This window comes from Gossypium raimondii, chromosome 9 (genome assembly GCF_025698545.1).
Source record: "Gossypium raimondii isolate GPD5lz chromosome 9, ASM2569854v1, whole genome shotgun sequence".
Classification (NCBI taxonomy): Eukaryota; Viridiplantae; Streptophyta; class Magnoliopsida; order Malvales; family Malvaceae; genus Gossypium; species Gossypium raimondii.
Window position 1 is genome coordinate 28836134 of NC_068573.1, and position 20545 is coordinate 28856678.

Consider the following 20545-nt stretch of genomic DNA (forward strand, 5'->3'; position numbering starts at 1 on the left):
GTAGACGATTACCAGTAACAGTTTGAAGAACTACACCCTTACATGCTACAATATAACCTACATCTTCTGGAAAGCTACTTTGTCCCTAGTTTTGTTAGTGGGCTTAAAGATGATCTTAAGCCAAGAGTTAAAGCCAATGAACCTACTACTCTAGCCTCAACTTACAGACAAGCCAAACTTTATGAACTTCCCCTGGAAATTGAACACAAAAAACAAAACAACAATACTGAAGAAATACCTATACAAGCCAAAACCAGTTACCAGTCAATCCATACACCAACCAAAACATCAATCAAAGTAAACGACGTATTCCTAACAACAATGCCAATGCCCAAACTAAAGCTTTTTTCCCTAACAACCAACCATCAAATAGAACCAATCTCATGGAACAAAGGAGGCAAAACAATCTATGTTTCAGATGTCGGGAGAGATTTACCCCAGGGCACCAATGTAAGACCAAGTAGCTTAACTTCATAGCAATTGAAGAGCCAAATTCAGAGCTAGTAGATACTATTGTGACCAGTGAAGAAATTGAACCTGTGGAGGTACTGGAAGAAGAAGAAGAAGAAGAAGAGGAACAACAACAAAAAAAGGTTAGAGACCTTTATGAATGCACTTACTGGCAATACTAGTTATCATGCACTCAGAATCAAAGGAAGTATCAAAGTCAAGTTCCTTATTGTACAGATTGATAGTGGGAGCACTTACAATTTTATGACTCCTTAATGGGTAAAAGGAAGTGGAGAATTAGTTCAAACCCCTCCTTTGGAAATGACTGCAGCCAATGGAGAAAAATTATACAGTACTGAGCAATGTAACAACCTTCATTGGAGGATACAAGGATATGTTTTTTAAGACAATTTGAAGGTACTTCCCATGGGGGTTACAAACATGGCCCTAGGGGTGGATTGGATGAAGGGTTTCAGTCCCTTAATTTTTTGACTTCAAGGCCAGGATGCTTACTTTCAACCAGGGTGATCAGCAAGTAGTATCGAAGGCGAATCTATAGAGGATAAAGTGAAGTTCCTCAAGGAATCAAGGCCCCAAAAGTTGATAGGAAAAGAGCTAGAGGTAGACACACGACAAGATGGAATTCCATTAAAAATTTAACAATTGCTAACGGACTATGATGATGTGTTTCAAGAACCTTAAGCACTACCTAAAAAAAGATTCCATGACCATGCTATTCCTCTAAAACCAGGGTACAAGCCTGTTAACCTTAGACCTGACAGATTTCGCCACAACTAGAAGACTGAAGTTAAGAGACAAATTAGAGAAATATTGTCTGCTTCTATCATACAGAGTAGAAAAAGCCCCTTTGAGCTTTTAGTGTAGTAATCTCATCAATGCATACTTGTATTTTTCGAACAAATTAAGGTCCTTATATATTATCTTTGACCGTATTTTCATGCAAAACAAAATGAAAGTAAATATTAGCTCACTAATTATCTAACGTTTAACTAATACTAAACGGTATTACGTGGTCGAATCGTAATACAAAAAGATAATTTGTATTAGTAGATAATCTAAATATGTCCTTTATAACGACTTGGTTTTCAGTGGTGCTGCAAAATGCGGTTTTGAAAACCCATTTCCATAAACTGAGTCTATAAATATAAAATAAAATATTTACAGAGTTAAAATGAAAATATAATAAAATTCAGTTAAATAATTTAACCAAAAAAGTAATTAATTAAGGCACAAAAACTAAATTATAAATGTCTAATCGCTATAGAATTTTAATTAAAAAAGATTTGAGGACCATATTGCAATTATCTAAATGACCGAAATAGTTAATAAATTAATTTAGAATAGTGAAAAGTGGATGATGATGGTGCTCAATGAATGGATGATTAATGTAATTAAACAAAGATTAAATTAATTAATTAACATTAATTAATAACTAACCTAAGTATAAAAGAACAATTAGTGGATGAAAATCATATTCTTCATCTTCCATCATCGTCCACCATTGTTGTGAAGCAAAGAAAGCTTCAAAAACCCTTCATCTTTTGTCAACAATTTCAAGTAAGTCTCTAAGCTATTTTTCTTTGATTTTTGTAAATTTATGATCATGGAAGCTTGATTTAGCTAGCCCAAGTATCAAGTTTTTTACTTGTTAAAATTTTAGCAAGTTGTCATTATTGAAAAATTGATGAATTAGACTTGAAATTAATGGAAATTAATCTTAGATTATGATAAGAACTAAATTGTAAAGCTTAATAAATTTAGTTGTTAACTTTGTTACATCAGGGACCAAATTGAATAAAGTGAAAACCTCTTATGAAATTATGCTAGGAATATAAGGTATAAGGTCACTAATGAAAGAATGTGAAATCAAATTTGAATCTAAAGCCATATATTGAAAGATACACAAATCCCAAGTTTAATGACTAAGTTGAATAAAATTCGATGTATTTGAATGTAAATTGGATGAATTCTGATATTGTTTATTTATTGAATTATCATACATAGCTAAAGATGATGCCGAGCCATCGAGAGGGAAAAGAAAAGAAAAAGTCTTCAACGAGTGACGTGAGATCTCGATCTGTACTTTTATGATTCAAGATCAATTTATTTATTTGTATATTCATGTTAATTGTATGATTGATTATTGAGGTGATTATATAATTGTAGTGTGAATTGATTCATTGTGATTGATATTGAAAATCAAGATATTGGATTGAATTGAATGAAATAGAAAGTAGCATGATTAAATTGATACATGATATGTGATATGAAAATTGACTGAAAAATGTTATATGATATGAGGAAATTGGGAAATGATGATGAATTGAGAATGATGATATGTGAATTGAGTTTTATAATATAAATGAAACATTGGTCACCCTATTAGTTGTCCGGACAGAGTCGGATATAGTTGGCATGTCATGGGGTTAGGTATAATGATTAAAACCATCATTGTCTAGTAACACAAGGTGGTAGAATGTACATATAAAGTCATCGTGGCTGGGCAATTCGGGGTGACAGAATAATTAGATTATGAAAACCATCATTGTCGGGCACCTGGGGAGGTACTATGTACATGTCTCAGAGTCATCGTTGCTGGATAACTCTGGGTGATAGAGTATTAGATCCATATATCCATTCTAAGTCCATGTCTAGTTGATAGGGTTATAAAAATATGAACCGATAATATGATAAATGAGATGAATGAGTTCGAAATGGTATGATTGTATAAATGTGATATGTGGAAAAATGAAAGTATGTGAAAGACCATGCGAGCCTGTTAAAACAACCTCTGGGGGCTGAATTGAAATTGAACCATTCAATAGACTCGAGAAAGAGAATTCAATTGTAAAATGAATGATTAAATAAAATTGGATGAAAAATTGATATTGAATGTCATATTAACGCATACATGAGTATATGAATTTGAAATGGAAATGGTTGCATCTTTTTCATCAAAATGCATGATATAATACATTTAGTTTGATTATCAATTGGAATATTATATAAGAATGGCATTTGAGTATTGAATATGCAAATTGAATTGGTTGAATTGTAGCATATTTGGATTGAATTTTTATATTGAAAATGTTCATTTTGTCACTTGAATCATAAAAGTACCACCGAGCTTTTATCGTTTAGTGTCAGTTTGTTTATTCTGTGCATAGGTTTAGGTAAATCTCAAAGATCCGAGACGTGATTCAGCATCCAACCAATGATCCTTGACTCAATAATGTTTTGTATAACACCTTTTTGAAAGTTTGTTGGACAATGTTAATTTGAATAACTATTTTGACATAAATGGAATTGGTATATCATTGAAATAGTTGAAATTAAGATGTAAATGTTTTGTTTCAGGTGTCCTAAAACTTGTATCATCTGGACCATTGGAAATAGATGGTCATGTTGCGATGTCAAACCCTTTTCATCGTGACGAGAAATAGTTAGTGAGTTGCGCCGCAACGAGGAACCTATTGAAAAAAATTCGATTTGAAAACGGTTTTCTTGTACAATAAAAAATTAATTTTTTGAAAACCGACCCAACTTGTAATATTTATAGCAATAAACCTTAGATAAAAATCATACCTGTGTTTTCGGATAAGCGGATCCTTAATATTTTTAGGCTTTCAACCAAATGATCTTCTCTTCTTTTCTCATACCACTAACTGCTTCGAGTGTGGGCTCGAACCAATCGAATCAAAACACAGAACTAGAAAAAGTTTTCTTTACTTTTGGGGTGAAAACAAAAATTCTCTCTTCAAAATAGAAACCAACAGAATTGTTATTCTGAAAAAAATATATATAATAGTTGAGAATAAATTTTCTCTATTTTTTGGCAGAGTAACAATATCTTCAAATTGTGTAAATAGCTATCAGTGCTATCTATTTATAGGAAGAGAAGATAGAACCTTTGTTAAATTGTAGATATTTATCTCAAATAGAAAAATAACTTCCTAGTCCAACTAGGAGAGGGAGAGGGGCTAATAAGATGTGCTTCCCCTCATATATATTATGATGGAGATTCGAGCCTCTCGTTGTATTAGGCCCAATTATATGTGCTTTCTGGACTTTTAACCTAACATTTTATATTTAATCCAACCCAATACGTATTTTTCTATTTTCCAAAATAAACATTAATTTTCCAATTAAATAATTTTCTCATCTCAATTTTACCCCTGATAAAATTATGACGATTTTACCCTTAGTAAAATTTCCAAGAAAATATATTCAACATTTCACAACTCAACTTGTTCACTATGACCAAATGATTATTTTTATTTTTGGGGCTTTAAAACTGCTCAAAAAATAAACTCATTCTTCCGATCATTTCTAAGTAATTCATATATATTTGCAAATGGATCATTTCTCATTTTCTTTTTCATTTCCATTTTCATTTCCATTTTTGAGAAACTCACATTCATTTCCAAAATGATTTCATTTCTTCATTTCGGAGAAAACCATAAACATTTTTTTGAATGTTTCCCATTTCTCTATTTCTATTCATTATGTTCATTTTAATTTAATATGTAATTCATTTCTGGTTTCAATAAGCTAGTAGAGAGACCGATTGGACATATATAATTAGGGCTCAAATGATTATAATTAACTTCCGACTTTTCGCATATTAATTATAAATTCATTTAGTCACGAAGTCATTCCACTATAGTATCATGACTGAGCTCTCTCTAAGGACATACCATTATGAAAACATCTACTTAGTGCTCGTCCAATAACCTTGTCATAAGTGTGTTGCCCTCATAGAATATCCTTAATCTCATTGAGATAATATTCGCTCTCCCAATATGATCCTATTTTATCTCATGGTAACCATTACATCTTCCTTCATGAAAAGTCAATTACTATAAAATAGTAATTAAGTCATTCAGCACAAAGACTAACGACTCGTAACCACGTTTACTTTTCATCAACCATGTAATGCTAATGAGAGGATATCATCTACCCATGTCTCGGGCTATGAATTCCACTGTTATGAATGATGCTACATACTGCAGAAGTCATACACCCAACACACCAGCTTTTACTTCCTTATCTATTCAAACTTAGGCTTTTATTTATATCAAAGTGTACGAGTCATGCATACATAGTTCGTCATCCACTAATGATTTAGGTATGCCACATTATGAACGTCACAAGTGAATAAATCCATAAACGAATTCAGGATCTATTCATCTTGGGTCCTGTCTGATGTACTATTAGTCAAGTCAGTCACATCATGTCTCTATCTTCTGGGAGTCATCCGCTGCGATGCCCAATACAAAACATTTCCCCAATTGGACTTGATAGATGACATATTAGTCTTTCAATCGGTTTACTCATTTCCGATTAGACTAATGACATGTTTAGGTTTGTCTACTAATACAAGTTGTCTTTCTATATTACGATTTAACTACGTAATACCACTTAGTATTAGTTTAAAAATTAGACAATCAATGAGCAACATTTGCTTCAATTTTACTTTGCATGAAAAAATCATATTAGGATAATTATATAAAGTATATTAATGTAATCATTGAATTTATTTTATCAACCAATTTGTTCAAAAAAATTACAAGTGTACATTAACAAAAATACTATACTTAGAGCACTAGATCCAATAGAATCCCCAAAGTCGCAACGTCAACCTGATATTTTGTAAATTCTACAATTTGGTCATAATTTGACCTCGGGTTAGCAAAAGAGCTTTCGTAAGCTCATATAAGACCTGAACATGATTATGTAGTATAATATGAATGTGTAATATACTTATTTGTACGTATAAATAGATGTGACATCACGTAGCTTGGACTTGGCAATCGGGTCGGGTATGGGGTGTTATTTTGCTATAATTTGATATAAGTAAAAGTCTGAGTTCAAATAGATAAATATTCGAAAACTAGTATGTTGGTAGTACGGCTTCTGCAATATGTAGTATCATTTATAATAGTGGAATTCATAGCCCAACAAATTGGTAAATTATATCTTTTCATCGGTATTACATGATAGATAAAAGTAAACGTGATCACGAGTTATTTGTCTTTGTGATAAATGACTTAATTACTATTTGATAGTAATTGACTTTTATGAATGAAGATATAATGGTTACCATGAGATTAAATAAGATCATATTGGGAAAATAAATTTATCCCAAAGAGATTAAGGATATCCTATGAGGGTAACACACTTATGATAAGGTCATTGAACAAACACTTATTAAGTAGCTTTCGTAATGGTATATAATTAGAGAGAGCTTAGTCACAATACTTAATGGAATGACTTTGTGACTGAATAAATTTATAATTACTAGGAAAAAAGTTGGAACATAATTATAAATTATTTGAGCCTTGATTATATTTGTTCACTTAGTCCCTTCGTTAGCTCGTTAAAATCAGAAATAAATTGTATGTAAACCAAATGAACAAAACTGGATGAAAATGATGAAGTCAGAGAAATAGGTCACATTCACAAATGAATATGTTTTCTCACTGAGTATATAAATGACTTGGGAACTAATTTAAGGTTTTTGAATTATTATTTAATTAATTAAATAATTGAAGTTCAAAAATAAAATTAAATTAATTAGTCATAGTGAATCTAATGAATATGGAAATTAAATATATTTCCTCATAAGTTCTTTTATGGTAAAGTTGTCATGACTTTAATGGAATTAGAATTGGGTTGAAAAAATTATTAAATTGGAAAATTAAATTATCTAATTAAATTTATTTATTTTGAGAATATAGGAAACATGTATTGGGTTACTTAAATTATAAAGTGTTGGGGTAAAAGTCTAAGAATCACATATAATTTGACCAAATACAGGAGAAACCCAAATCTTTTTGTACAAGATGAGAGGGGTGACAACCCTAGTAGTTTTACAAGAGCATGCGCCCATCCCATTCTGCTTAGAGTAGAATACTATTTTCTATCAAATAAATATTATTTGTATTTTATTAATTCAACCAAAATTCTCCTATCTCTCCTTATAAATAGATGATACCGGTAGAACTATTAACATAAGTTTTAACCACAAATTTCAAATATTGTTATTCTACCAAAAAGCAATGAAAATTTATTTTCTTAGAATAAATTCTATTTTCTAGGAGTTATAATTCTATCGGTTTCTATTGAGAGATAATTACTTTCCTACTGAAAGTAATAAATTGATTCTGGTTCTAAGCTTGGTTTGTGATTTTCGAGCCCACACTCGAAGAAATTCATGGTATGAGAATAGAGGATAATGTTGTTTAGTTGAAAGTTAAGAACTGTAACACCCCAAACCTGGCCTAGACGTTATGGCCGAATCTGGTGATGAGACAATAAAGGGGTTTTACAAATAGTGCAAATTCATTGAAGCTTTGCAACCCATTATCATTATTATACCTTTTATTGAAAACATTATTTAATTAATTTACTTGCCAAATCATAATTTATAGTGGTAGTCTTAAAATTGTTATATTTTGGAAATCCAACTCGTATTTTCAGAAAAATATTTATTTTCGTAAAATCGAGATTTCAGTTAGATATCGCAATAAAAGATTATAAATGCATCCAAAACCTAATTAAAAACCAACAGTCCGAAAAGTCCAATAAATACAAAACTCCTAGAATCAATCTTTAATTTAATTAAAACCAATATTTAAGGTCAGTTTATGATCTTGTGGTCACTATGAGACTCCGTCACATCGATCCGCCTAAGTTTGTGGATTACTTGAGCAGAACATACAAACAAACGTGAGTTTTCAAAAAATCAATGTGTAACCTAACAGAAATAGACATGCATTACAAACAGATATCACATACATGGTCGATTCAAATTCAGACTCGACTGAAGTCCTTTACAGATACAAATACAGATACAGTTAGTAGATAAACAAAACAGAAATAGTGAGTCCTACCACCAACCTCTACACACCATCTCCGATCATTCCATCATACCATGTGTGGTTGAAACCACCAACCCATCCCTACGCACCATATAGTGTCCATGCGATACATTACAGATAACATGCAGTCAAGCTGTCAGAATATAGGTGAAATGTCGCTATACAGATCAGTTCCTTTACATATACAAACCCCAACCAAAATACATATACAAAATACAGGTACAATATATAGATACAGAAATATCATGCTTGATATACTCGCATTTATGTATCAGATATATATAAGTAGCAGAATAATCAGACATGCATATCAGTGTCCTACTCAGAGCAAACTATTAGAATATCGAACCACATAAACTAGGGTTTGGTTATCCCTTACCGACCCTACGGTAGGCTCACATTCGATCGAAACGACCTACGCGACTTTAGGAAAAATTTCAAAATTATACGCCCACTCGCCCAGATTGGCCTTGCTTGTGTGGCCCACACGGCCTGGCCCAATACTCACACGCCCGTGTAGCATGCCCATGTAGGCTAACACGTTTAACTTGGCCTAGCCCGTATGGCCTAATGGCCATACCCACATCGTCACACGATCGTGTCTTGCGAACGACCATGCCCTCGTCAAACACATGACCGTGTCTCGTACACGGCCACCCACACGGCCGACCACACGCTCGTGTGGTGTCGACAGTAGGCATTTTTGGCTTTCGTCGAAACCATATTTTTCGCGATTTAGAAACACACCTGTTTTGATTTTGATGCGAGCATACACCCGAGATCACTAGAACCTAAAACCGATAAACCTAACTCAAAAATCAGTCATAATTCAATATTAAATCGAAACTACCAAAATCAACAACAGTTTAATTCAAACGTTCGTCGCTTACCCCAACATTTCGAACGATTTCAACTACGATTCCGCAAGAAGAAAGCCCCGTTCTTCGCGATTCGTTACTGCCAAAACCTGAGTTCAACATCAACAAAAAGTTTAACACCGCTATAAACGAATTAAAGAAAGACTCCCTACTTGAGAAAAACATATTACCCTTACTTACGAAACGTGTAACCATAATAATATGAAACACCGTAATATGAAAGAACACTTTTTGTTAAAATGAGGAAGAAAAATGAGAAAACTTTTGTTGAAAAGAAAAGGGGAAAAATAACAGAGGAGGAAGGAAATGAAACGTCAGTTTTTTTTTCCAAGAAGGGAGAGATTTTTGGGTAAACAAATTTTATCCAAATCCCACTACATCCACATCTATAACCACCCACTGACTCAGAATCCCACTACCACTGAACTTCTAACCACCACCAAAGCAAAAAAAAAAATTACATTCACGCTAGGACTTGAACACAAGACCTTCAACACACTAACTCTTTATCACTCGAACTAGCAAGCTCATTTTGATATAGATTAACAGACAATTAATATAAGCCCACTCAACAAGGGTAAAACTTAGATTAGAAAAATAACAAAATTTAGCAAAGGTGAGGCTTGAACCCAAGACCTCACACACACATACCCAAAACACATAACCACTAAAGCAGATACACATTTGTGTCAAATATTTACAGAATTAGAAATAAATCATTCAGGGCGTTACAACACTACCCCCTAAAAGAAATTTTGACCTTAAAATTTACTTGATCAGAATAGATGTGGATACTGCTGACGCATCGAATCCTCTGGTTCCCTCGTGGTTTCTTCAGTGTCATGATTCTGCCACAGAACCTTTAGTAACGGAATGGGCTTCCTCCTCAGAACCTTAATATCACGATCCAAAATCTGAACCGGCTCTTCCTCAAAAGTCAAGTCTGGTCTAATATCGATCTCCTCAACATCGAGATATAAAACACATCATGAATATGATCCAACTCCAGAGGTAGCTCCAACTGATAAGCGACCGGTCCTACACACTTCAAAATCTGATACGGCCTAATGAACTTAGGGCTCAATTTGCCCTTACAACCGGATCTCAGAACTTTCTTCCAAGAAGAAACCTTAAGAAAAACTAAGTCCCCCACAGAGTACTCAATATCTCTTTTCTTCAGATTTGCATAAGACTTCTATCTATCAGAAGCTGCCTTCCGATGATCCCGAATCAGTCTAACCTTATCCCTGGTAAAAAACTAACTCAGAACCCAAAATCCGACGCTCACCCAACTCAGTTTAACATAGCAGAGTACAACACTTACGACCATACAAAGCCTCGTAAGGTGCCATCTGGATGCTACATTGGAAATTGTTATTGTAGGCGAACTCAGCTAGTTGTAAATATTCCTTCCAACTACCTCGAAAATCAATTACATATCTCCGAAGCATATCCTTCAGTATCTGAATCACCCTCTCAGATTGACCATCAGTCTAAGAATAGAACGCAGTACTGAAGTCCAATCTCGAACCTAGAGCCTCATGTAATTTCTTCCAGAACTGAAAAGTGAAGCGAGTATCTCGATCAAAAATTATCGAAACAGGAACCCCATGCAGTCTTACAATCTCAGTGATATAGAGCTTCACTAACTTCTGTAGAGAGTAGTTCATTCGAACCGGAATAAAATGAGCAGACTTGGTCAATCAATCCACGATGAACCAAACAGAATCCTTCTTAGAGGGTGTCAAGGGTAACCAACTAACGAAGTCCATCGTCACTCGTTCCCATTTCCATAAGCGAATCTTAACAGGTTGGAGCAAACCCGAAGGCAACTAATGCTTAGCATAAGGGCAATAAAATCTGTAACCTTATGCTTTAACCTCGGCCACCAATACAACTTACGAAGATTGCGATACATCTTATTACCGCCAGGATGCATAGCATAAAGGCTACTATGCGCCTCCCTCAGAATCGACTGCATTAGATCAGAATCATTCAGCACACAGATCCGACCTCGAAAACGCAAAACTCTATAATTACTCAGCCCAAAATCCGAAGTGCTACCACTCTCAATCTAACGAAACCGCAATCCCAGAGACTCATCCCCTAACTGCTTATCCTGAATCTGATCAATCCAAGACGGCTTAACTTGTAACTCGGCTAACAGACCTCTATCATCAACAGACTAAGACGAGCGAACATCACTCTCAAATCAGTCATCACTTTTCGACTGATAGCATCGACCACCACATTGGCCTTACCAAGATGATACTTTATCGTGCAGTCATAATCTTTGAGCAGCTCAATCTATCGACACTATCTAAGATTCAACTCCTTCTAAGTAAGGAGGTACTTGAGGCTCTTGTCATCAGTGTAAATGATACACCTTTCACCATATAGATAATGCCTCCAGATCTTCAACGCAAAAACCACATTAACCAACTTGAGATCATGCATCGAATAATTCCCTTCACGTGTCTTAACCTGACGGGACGCATAAGCTACAACTTTACCTTCTTGCATAAATACATATCCCAAAATGACGTGCAATGCATCGCTATAGACCACAAACTCTACGAGTCCTAAATGTAGTCTTATGAACATCAACTTTCTTAAATCTAAGTTGGCGATACCTAGATCGAAGATCCATCTTCCAAAACACAGAAGCCCCTAGGAACTGATCAAATAAATCGTCGATCCTTGGAAGTGGATACTTATTTTTCACAATTAGTTTATTCAACTACTGATAATCAATACACATCCTCATAGTCCTATCATTCTTATTTACAAACAGAACCGATGCCCCCCACGGAGACACTGATCCAAAAGTTCTTGAAGTTGAGCCTTAAGCTTCGTAAGCTTCTTCGGTGCCATTCGGTAAGAAACGATAGACACCAGAGCTATACCCTGTAGAAGCTTAATGCTGAACTCAACTTCTCGATTCAGAAGTAGACCCGATAACTCTTCAAGAAAGACATCTGAAAAATCCCTCACTGTTCTGATATCTCTGACAAAAGAGCCCTTAGAATCTAAAACACTAACGAAAGCCATATAAGCCTCACACCCTTTCCGAACCAATTTCTCAGCCACAAGAGCGGAGATCACATTAGACAGATAATCTCGATGCTCACCAATCACAACCACCTCCTTATCATCCTTGGTCATCAGAACGACCCTCTTAGTCACATAATCTAAACTAACCCAGTGCTCAACCCACCAATCCACACCGAGGATCAAGTCGAACTCCCGAAACAGTAACTCCATCAGATTTGCCAAAAATAGAGCCCCTTTCACTTCTAATGGCACATTCTTATAAAGTTTACTAACCCGAACAGACTGCCCCAATTTGCTAATTACAGTATTCTCACTAGAAGTGCTTTTAATAGAAATATCTAAGTTTTCAGAAACGGAACTAGCTACATAGGAGTGTGTAGAACCTATGTCTATCAGAGCAGTATAAGGTACACCAAAAATAAAGAATGTGCCAGTGACAACGTTAGGAGCGTCTCTATCCTTTCGACGTTGAACAACATAAACCAATGTAGGCTACATCGCCCCATACCATTACCACCTCTAGCCGGTCCACGGTCCCTAGGTGGCTGCTGAACTGCCCTCTGAGGCTGCACAAAACCTGGTCCTGAAGCTTGCATCTGATTAGCCCACTGTGGACATTCTCTAATATGGTGCTCTAAAGATCCACAACTCAAACAAGCCCCTAACCTCCTCTAACATTCGTCCGTATGTCGCCTACCATAATCCTCACACAGTTGAATCCTAGTACAGGCAATAGGAACCCTCACTCTACCCGGCCCATCAGGTCTGGCCCATTTTTTAGGCCTCTGAACAGAATTAGAGGGCTCCGAATCTTTTTTATTCTTACCTCTCTTATGATCCCTATTTTGGCACTCCATGCGCTTAACTTCCTCGGTAATGTTTGTCTTGTCCACAAGAACAGAAAACTCATTCTCCCTCTGTGGAGCAATCAGAACCCTCAAATTGTCTCTCAAATCGTCCTCAAAGCGGACGCATTTTTTATACTCAGACGCCACCATGCCTAGAGCTTAGCGGCTCAACCTCAGAAACTCGGTCTCATACTCGACTATTGATCTATGACCTTATGTGAGATTCATGAACTCATGTCTACAAGCATCAACGTAGCTCGCCCTCACATACTTCCCCTGAAAGGCAGTCTTGAAGAAGTCTCAGTTCCGACGATCAAGATGAGTACCTTCATCAACCGATAACCACCACTGATATGCCTCGTCGTGAAGCAAGGAGACTGCACCCTTAAGTTTCTATTTGGGAGTACAGTTTATATCATTTATGATGCTCTTGGTCACCTCCAACCAATACTAGGGGCGACTCTATTGACACCCCTAAACAACTTAGCTCCATTAGGCACGAGTCGTTCAGTTATCGACCCACTACCCCTAGATCTAGAACGGGGTCCAATGACCCTCTACAGTACTCTCAACTTGGCTTGGGATAGTGCTTCATCCCCAACCGAACAACTTTAAGACCCAGTCTTTATAGCAGGCAAAACCAGTGTCTCACTCGTGTCTAAATTTTATATACTGCCCAGAGAGGAAGACTCAGCTCGAGCCCCCTACGGCCTCTACCATGGCTACGAATACCACATCTGTGAGTTCCACGAGTGCTCATTGTGTATTTCAAATTTTATCTATATTATAGAATTTTATGCATCAATTCCACTATTTATTAACAGATATTTTATGCGTAAATTATCAGAAGTTTAGAAGTGTTTTAGAGATTTTAGTCTCTAACTATCTCAGTATAGTTTTCAGAAAGTACTAACTACAATGTTTTCAGAAAGTTCTATCTAAGTTCAGAAATACTTACAGGATCGGCGTCGGAGACTCGGTGTACCACATACTTTCTCAAATTATCCAAAACTATTTAAAAATCAATTCTTTTTGAAACACTATTTTGGAACCCAAAATTTACATCCCGTGTTTTGCAACCTGACTCTGAGACCACTAAATGTAACACCCCAAATCGACCTAGATGTTATGGCCGAATCTGGCAATGATACAATAAAGGGGTTTTAAAAACAATGCAAATTCATTGAAGCTTTGTAACCCATTATTATTATTATTATAACTTTTATTGAAAATTTTATTTAATTAATTTACTTGCCAAATTATATTTTACAGTGGTAGTATTAAAATCGTTATATTTTGGAAATCCAACTTGTATTTTTAGAAAAATATTTATTTTCGTAAAACCGAGATTTCAATCAGACAGCGCAATAAAAGATTATAAATGCATCCAAAACCTAATTAAAAATCAACAGTCCGGAGAGTCCAATAAATAAAAAATTCCCAGAATCAATCTTTAATTTAATTAAAACCAATATTTAATGTCAGTTTACGATCCTGTGGTCACCTTGAGGCTTCGTCGCATCGATCCGCCTAAGTCTGTGTATTACCTAAACAAAAAAGACAAACAAACGTGAGTTTTCGAAAACTCAGTGTGTAACCCAACAGAAATGAACATGCATTACAAACAGATATCACATACACGGTCAGATTCAGATTCAGACTCGGACTAAAGTCTTTTATAGATACAAATACAGATACAGTTAGTAGATAAATAGAACAGAAATAGTGAGTCCAACCCCCAACCTCTACACACCATCTCCGACCATCCCATCACACCATGTGGGGTTAAAAACACCCACCCATCTCTACATACCATATAGTGTCGATGTGACACATTACAGATAACATGCAGTCAAGCTGCCAGAATATAGGCAAAATGTCGCCATACAGATCAGTTCCTTCACATATACAAATCCCACCCCTAATACAGATACAAAATACAAAAACAGTATACAGATACATAAATATCATGCTTGACATGCTCGCATTCAGGTATCAAATATATATATAAGTAGCAGAATAATCAGACATGCATATCAGTGTCCTACTCAGATCAAACTATCAGAATATCAGATCACATAAACTAGGGTTTGGTTGGCCCTTACTGACCCTACGGTAGGCCCACAGTCGATTGAAACAACCTGCGCGACCCTAGGGAAAATTCCAGAATTATAGGCCCACATGCCCGTGTAGGCCTACATGGCCTGGCCCAATAGCCACTCGCCCGTGTAGTATGCCTGTGTGGGCCTACACGTTCGTGTAACATGTCCGTGTGGGCCCACACGCCCATGTAGCATGCTCGTGTGGGCCTACATGCCCAATTTGGCCTAACCTGTATGGCCCACACGACCACACCCACATCGTCATATGGTTGTGTCTTGCGCATGACCATGCCCTCGTCAAACACTAGATCGTGTCTCGCATACGGCCACCCACATGCCAGTATGGCGTCGATAGTAGGCATTTTTAGCTTTCACTAAAACCTTATTTTTTACGATTTGGGAATACAGCTATTTCGATTTTGATGCGAGCACACACTTGAGATCACTAAAACCTAAAACCGAGAAACCAAACTCTAAATCAGTCAAAATTCACGATTAAACTGAAACCACCAAAACCAACAATAGTCCAATTCAAACGTTCATCACTTACCATAACACTTCGAATTATTTCAACTACGATTCCGTAAGAGGAGAGCCCCGTTCTTTACGATTCGTTGCTACCAAAACACGAGTTCAACATCAACGAAAAGTTTAACACCGCTATAAACAAATTAAAGAAAGACTTCCTACTTGAGGAAAACAAACTACCCTTATTTACCCAATGTATAACCAAAATGATATGAAACATCGCAGTACGGAAGAACAATTTTTGTTAAAACACGGAAGAAAAATGAGAAAACTTTTGTTGAAGAAAAAAGGGAAAAATAACAGAAGAGGAAGAAAAAGAAACGTCAATTTTTTTTCCAAAAAGGGAGAGATTTTTGGGAAAACAAATTTTAGCCAAATCCCACTACATCCACATCTATAACCACCCACTAGCTCAAAATCCCACTGCCACTAAACTTCTAACCACCACCAAAGCAAAAAAAATATATATATATATTAATTACATTCACACTAGGACTTGAACACAAGACCTTCAACACACTAACTTAGATTAGAAAAATTTAGCAAGGGTAGAACTTAGATTAGAAAAATATCAAAATTTAGCAAAGGTGAGACTTGAACCCAAGACCTCACACACATACCCAAAACACATAACCACTAAAGCAGATACACATTTGTGTCAAATATTTACAGAATTAGAAATAAATCATTCAGGGCGTTATAGGAACATCTAGGATCTATATTGCACAAAGCACAAGTATTTTTCAGTAAAAAATTATTACTATAAATATCACAAACTAGTTTGGTTTTGAAAATTTTAGTTTTTCACTGTGGCAAAAAACCATTTTATAAATTATTTTTTTCCAAAAATGATATTAGAACTGGGTTGTTCTATGTTTATAGAATATATCAATACCAAATTTTTCTTTTCTTCTGTTTGGTTTTTTTATAAGATGTGGTATTCATGTAATTATATACATGTATGTGAGTGAATATAGTTTATTATTTTGTTATATGAATGATAAAGTAATTTTGCCAAAGTTGTGATTCCTAAAAATTAGATTTAGTGTAAATTTAGGTTTTATTAAAATTTTGGGATATAATTAGATCGTGGGCTATCATCTCCACATAGGTTTTATTTTATTTTAGAATAATTCATGTGAGTCGGAAACGGAATTAAGTTTTTTTTAGTAACCTACTTTTCTTGGCGAATTTTGGAGAATAAAGATGCATCCAAATTTGATCGAGGCGATGCAAACCCATCCCAACCACATGTCAAAAGACCGAAAGTTAGTCGACCAGCGAAAGCCAGTGGCCATCGATAACTATTGCGGATTTATTAAAGAACTTTGAAATTTATCTTTGCATCAATGATCAAACCCTTGAATCAAACGAAAAATTTACTTTGACTATAATTTTATCTCATTGATTTTTCTCAAATTTTAATTATTGTTCTCTTTGCTTTTCTTCAAACCTTAATTTTAATTTTTAAGTTTTCATTAAAAAATATTTTTTATTTTATTTTCTTTAGTTGAAGGAATAAAATTATCACCCATCTTTGTGGATACGACCCTATTTGCCGCTTCTACTAATTAGTTTTTTTTCAAGTAAGTTTTATTTTTTGCGGCTTCAACATCTATACACCCATTAAAGACTTCGTTTCAAAATTTAGAAATTATCGCAAAAGTAATCATTGCACCTTATCATTGGTATTCCAAATGGCAATAGTCTCCTCCTTCGTCAAAGAAATAACGCCCTATCACCTTAAAATCATAATTTTAGAGATGCTCACTTTATAAACCCTTTAACTAAGGGAAATTGTTATACCCCTACTCCTACCAGGAATGAGGTAAGGAAGAATATAATACCTAAATTGTCCTCAAGTACGACCTCAACTCCCTCGAATTACCATTTCCAGTGACTTTTTCATCCCTTTTGGTGTCATTTTCTGTATTGTATCGTTTTATCCTTGGTGTAACATAATTGTTACAACAAAACTATTATTTGTTTTCCTATATATATAAAGGAAATAATTTTGTATTAGTAAATAATATAATTTCCTTTATATAAATAAATACAAAAAACTTATAGTTAATTATAAATTTTAAAATACTTTAATTATAATATAAGTTATTATTTATTTTAATTCTATTTGTTGGAAAATTTTTATTATATATATAGTGTTCTAATAGTTACAAATGAAAATTTATAAGTAACCAAAAGTTATATCACTTGGTTATTAGCCAAGAGTTATTACATTTCATGGTAATAAATTGTAATGATAAAAAGTCGTGTTGTCAAAAATACAGTTTGAGACCTCGTCTCCATAAACCAAGACTGTAAGTATTTATATTAAATATTTACTGAAGCTATATTATAGGTAAATTGAATTTTGGATGATAATTTTATTGAATTAGTGATTAATTGTAAACTGGTGAAAGTTTAATTGTTAGAGAATTTTTAATTAGAATCAAGGAGAATAGATTAAGAAGGCAATTATATCTTATTAAGTTAGAGTGGACGGTAGTGGCATGAATTTATATGAATTTGTGTAAATAAAAATAAAAATAGAATATAACATAGAAATAAAAATAAGGTAACGGAAAGAAAGAGAAAGGCATAGTCTTCTCCATCCTTCCAAGCACCAATTTAAGCAAGGAGGAAAGCCGAAGAATCGACCAAAAATCCTAGGGTTGAAACCATCAATTGGTTAGTGCAATTTAGTCATTTTCTTGTAATTTTTATGTTTTTGAAATCTTAGGTGTTTAATCTAGCTGACCTATGTGTTATTTTTCAGAACTGTTAAGTTTTGGATAGATGTCATTGATGATATCTTGAATTTTTAGGTACTAAATTGATAGATTTTAAGCTTAGGAGTGAAAGGGATTAAATTGTGAAGTAAAATTATAGTTTTGTTCACTAAGGTCTAAATTGCATAAATTGAAAATTTTGTGGTGGAAATGGGAAATATCAGCTCTTAAATGGACTATAGTGAAATTGGATTGAAAATTTGAGTTCTAATTTAAAAGTTATGTTAGTCCCGGTTTTAAGGACTAATTTGAATAAAATGTAAATTTTGTGTAAATTTGTAATTGGGTGTGAATTTGATTGTGTATTGATGATTTGGTCTGTTTATGTTAATCTATAGCTAACATCGACCTGGATTCCTTGAATAGGAAGGGAAAAGATAAAGTTGTCGACGAATAGCTTAGAATTTACGATTTGTATTTCTATAATCTGAACTACTTCAATTGTTGCATTTATGAATTGCATTGTATGGTAAGATCATAAGGTGAGTTGAAATGATAAAATGAGCTAAATTGATTTAATTTGTATTGGATGTTTGTAATAAGGACTAAACTAAATAGATTTTAAAAAATCGTATATGGTTATAAATGTGGAATTGAATCTATATTGTGATTAATTATCTTTGTCACATATATAAATTGATGATTTGTTGATGATATTTTGATATGGAATTAAGGAATTGGTATAATGATTGACGATGTTAATTGATATAAAAGCTTAGAATTTGAAATGGAAAAATGACAACATATTGTTAAGATATCATTTACGGTATGAATTGGATTAAGATATTTAATAATAAGTAAATATGATAAAATGACATAATTTGTTAATCGAATTGCATATGAACCTTATGATTTTCGATTTATGCATTTTTAATAACTTATTTTATATTATAATGTTCGAATTAAGGAAATATCACTGAGTTCATAGTCAGCGTACAGTTTTGGTTTTCCATGTGTAGGTTAGGTTTTGATCATGATCATTTGTTGATATCAGCATCCAGCCGTAATCCCGAACTTAGCAAGTTGGTGATGTTTCTTGTTAGTTCAACAGCATGTACCTGAAGGAGTCTTATGTTTATATAATACTAAGTTTGATGAATGATTTGGTATTTTGGTTTGGCTTATGTATATGTTAATGTTAGTTGACAATGGTATGAATCTTGTGTATATAAATGTTTTCTGATGAGTTTCAAATGCGAAAAGAATAAAAAGCAATCTAGTAAGTAGCTAAAGTATATTGGATAATGTTTTGTTGAGAAATGGTTAGTAATGTATGTGAATTGGATAGGCAAATAACATGCTAATATTACCATGATTTGGTTAGAAAAATTTTTGGTTATATGATAGACATGAAATGATGATATGTGAATGGATTGAATATGCATTGTTGGATGGCTAAATTGATTTGAAAATTGGTGTATTAATTAGATTGAACATGCTTGAGGTCAATTAAGTTGGTAAACATCTATGTTTTTGTTCTGAATTGATAGACACATAATTTTGGTTGAAATGTTATTTTTTATGTTTGAATGTATGAGTTAATGGCGGTATTGAGGTACTTTAAAACAACATTTGAGGGATATTATGTTTGGGCATGAAATGGACTTGTAAAAGGGAATTTTTGACCATTTTAGCAAGAAGGTATTGGTACCTTAGCATAGGTATTGATACTTGTCCTTTTGAACGGTTTTCTCAAACAAACAAAATGTCAAAACAATATCGATACTTAAATGGATATCGATACTTTTGCAATAGGTATCGATACCACATAACATGTATCAATACTTGTGACTTAAATGAAGTATTTTTAAAACACCAAAACTAAAAACAGTATCGGTACCCACCCAAGGGTATCGATACTTTTTGGAAAAATATCGATACCACATGAAAGGTATCGATACATGTAACTTAAATGAAGTATTTTTAAAACACTGAAGCTAAAAATAGTATCGGTACCCAGCCAAGGGTATTGATGTAACACCCCTCATCCGG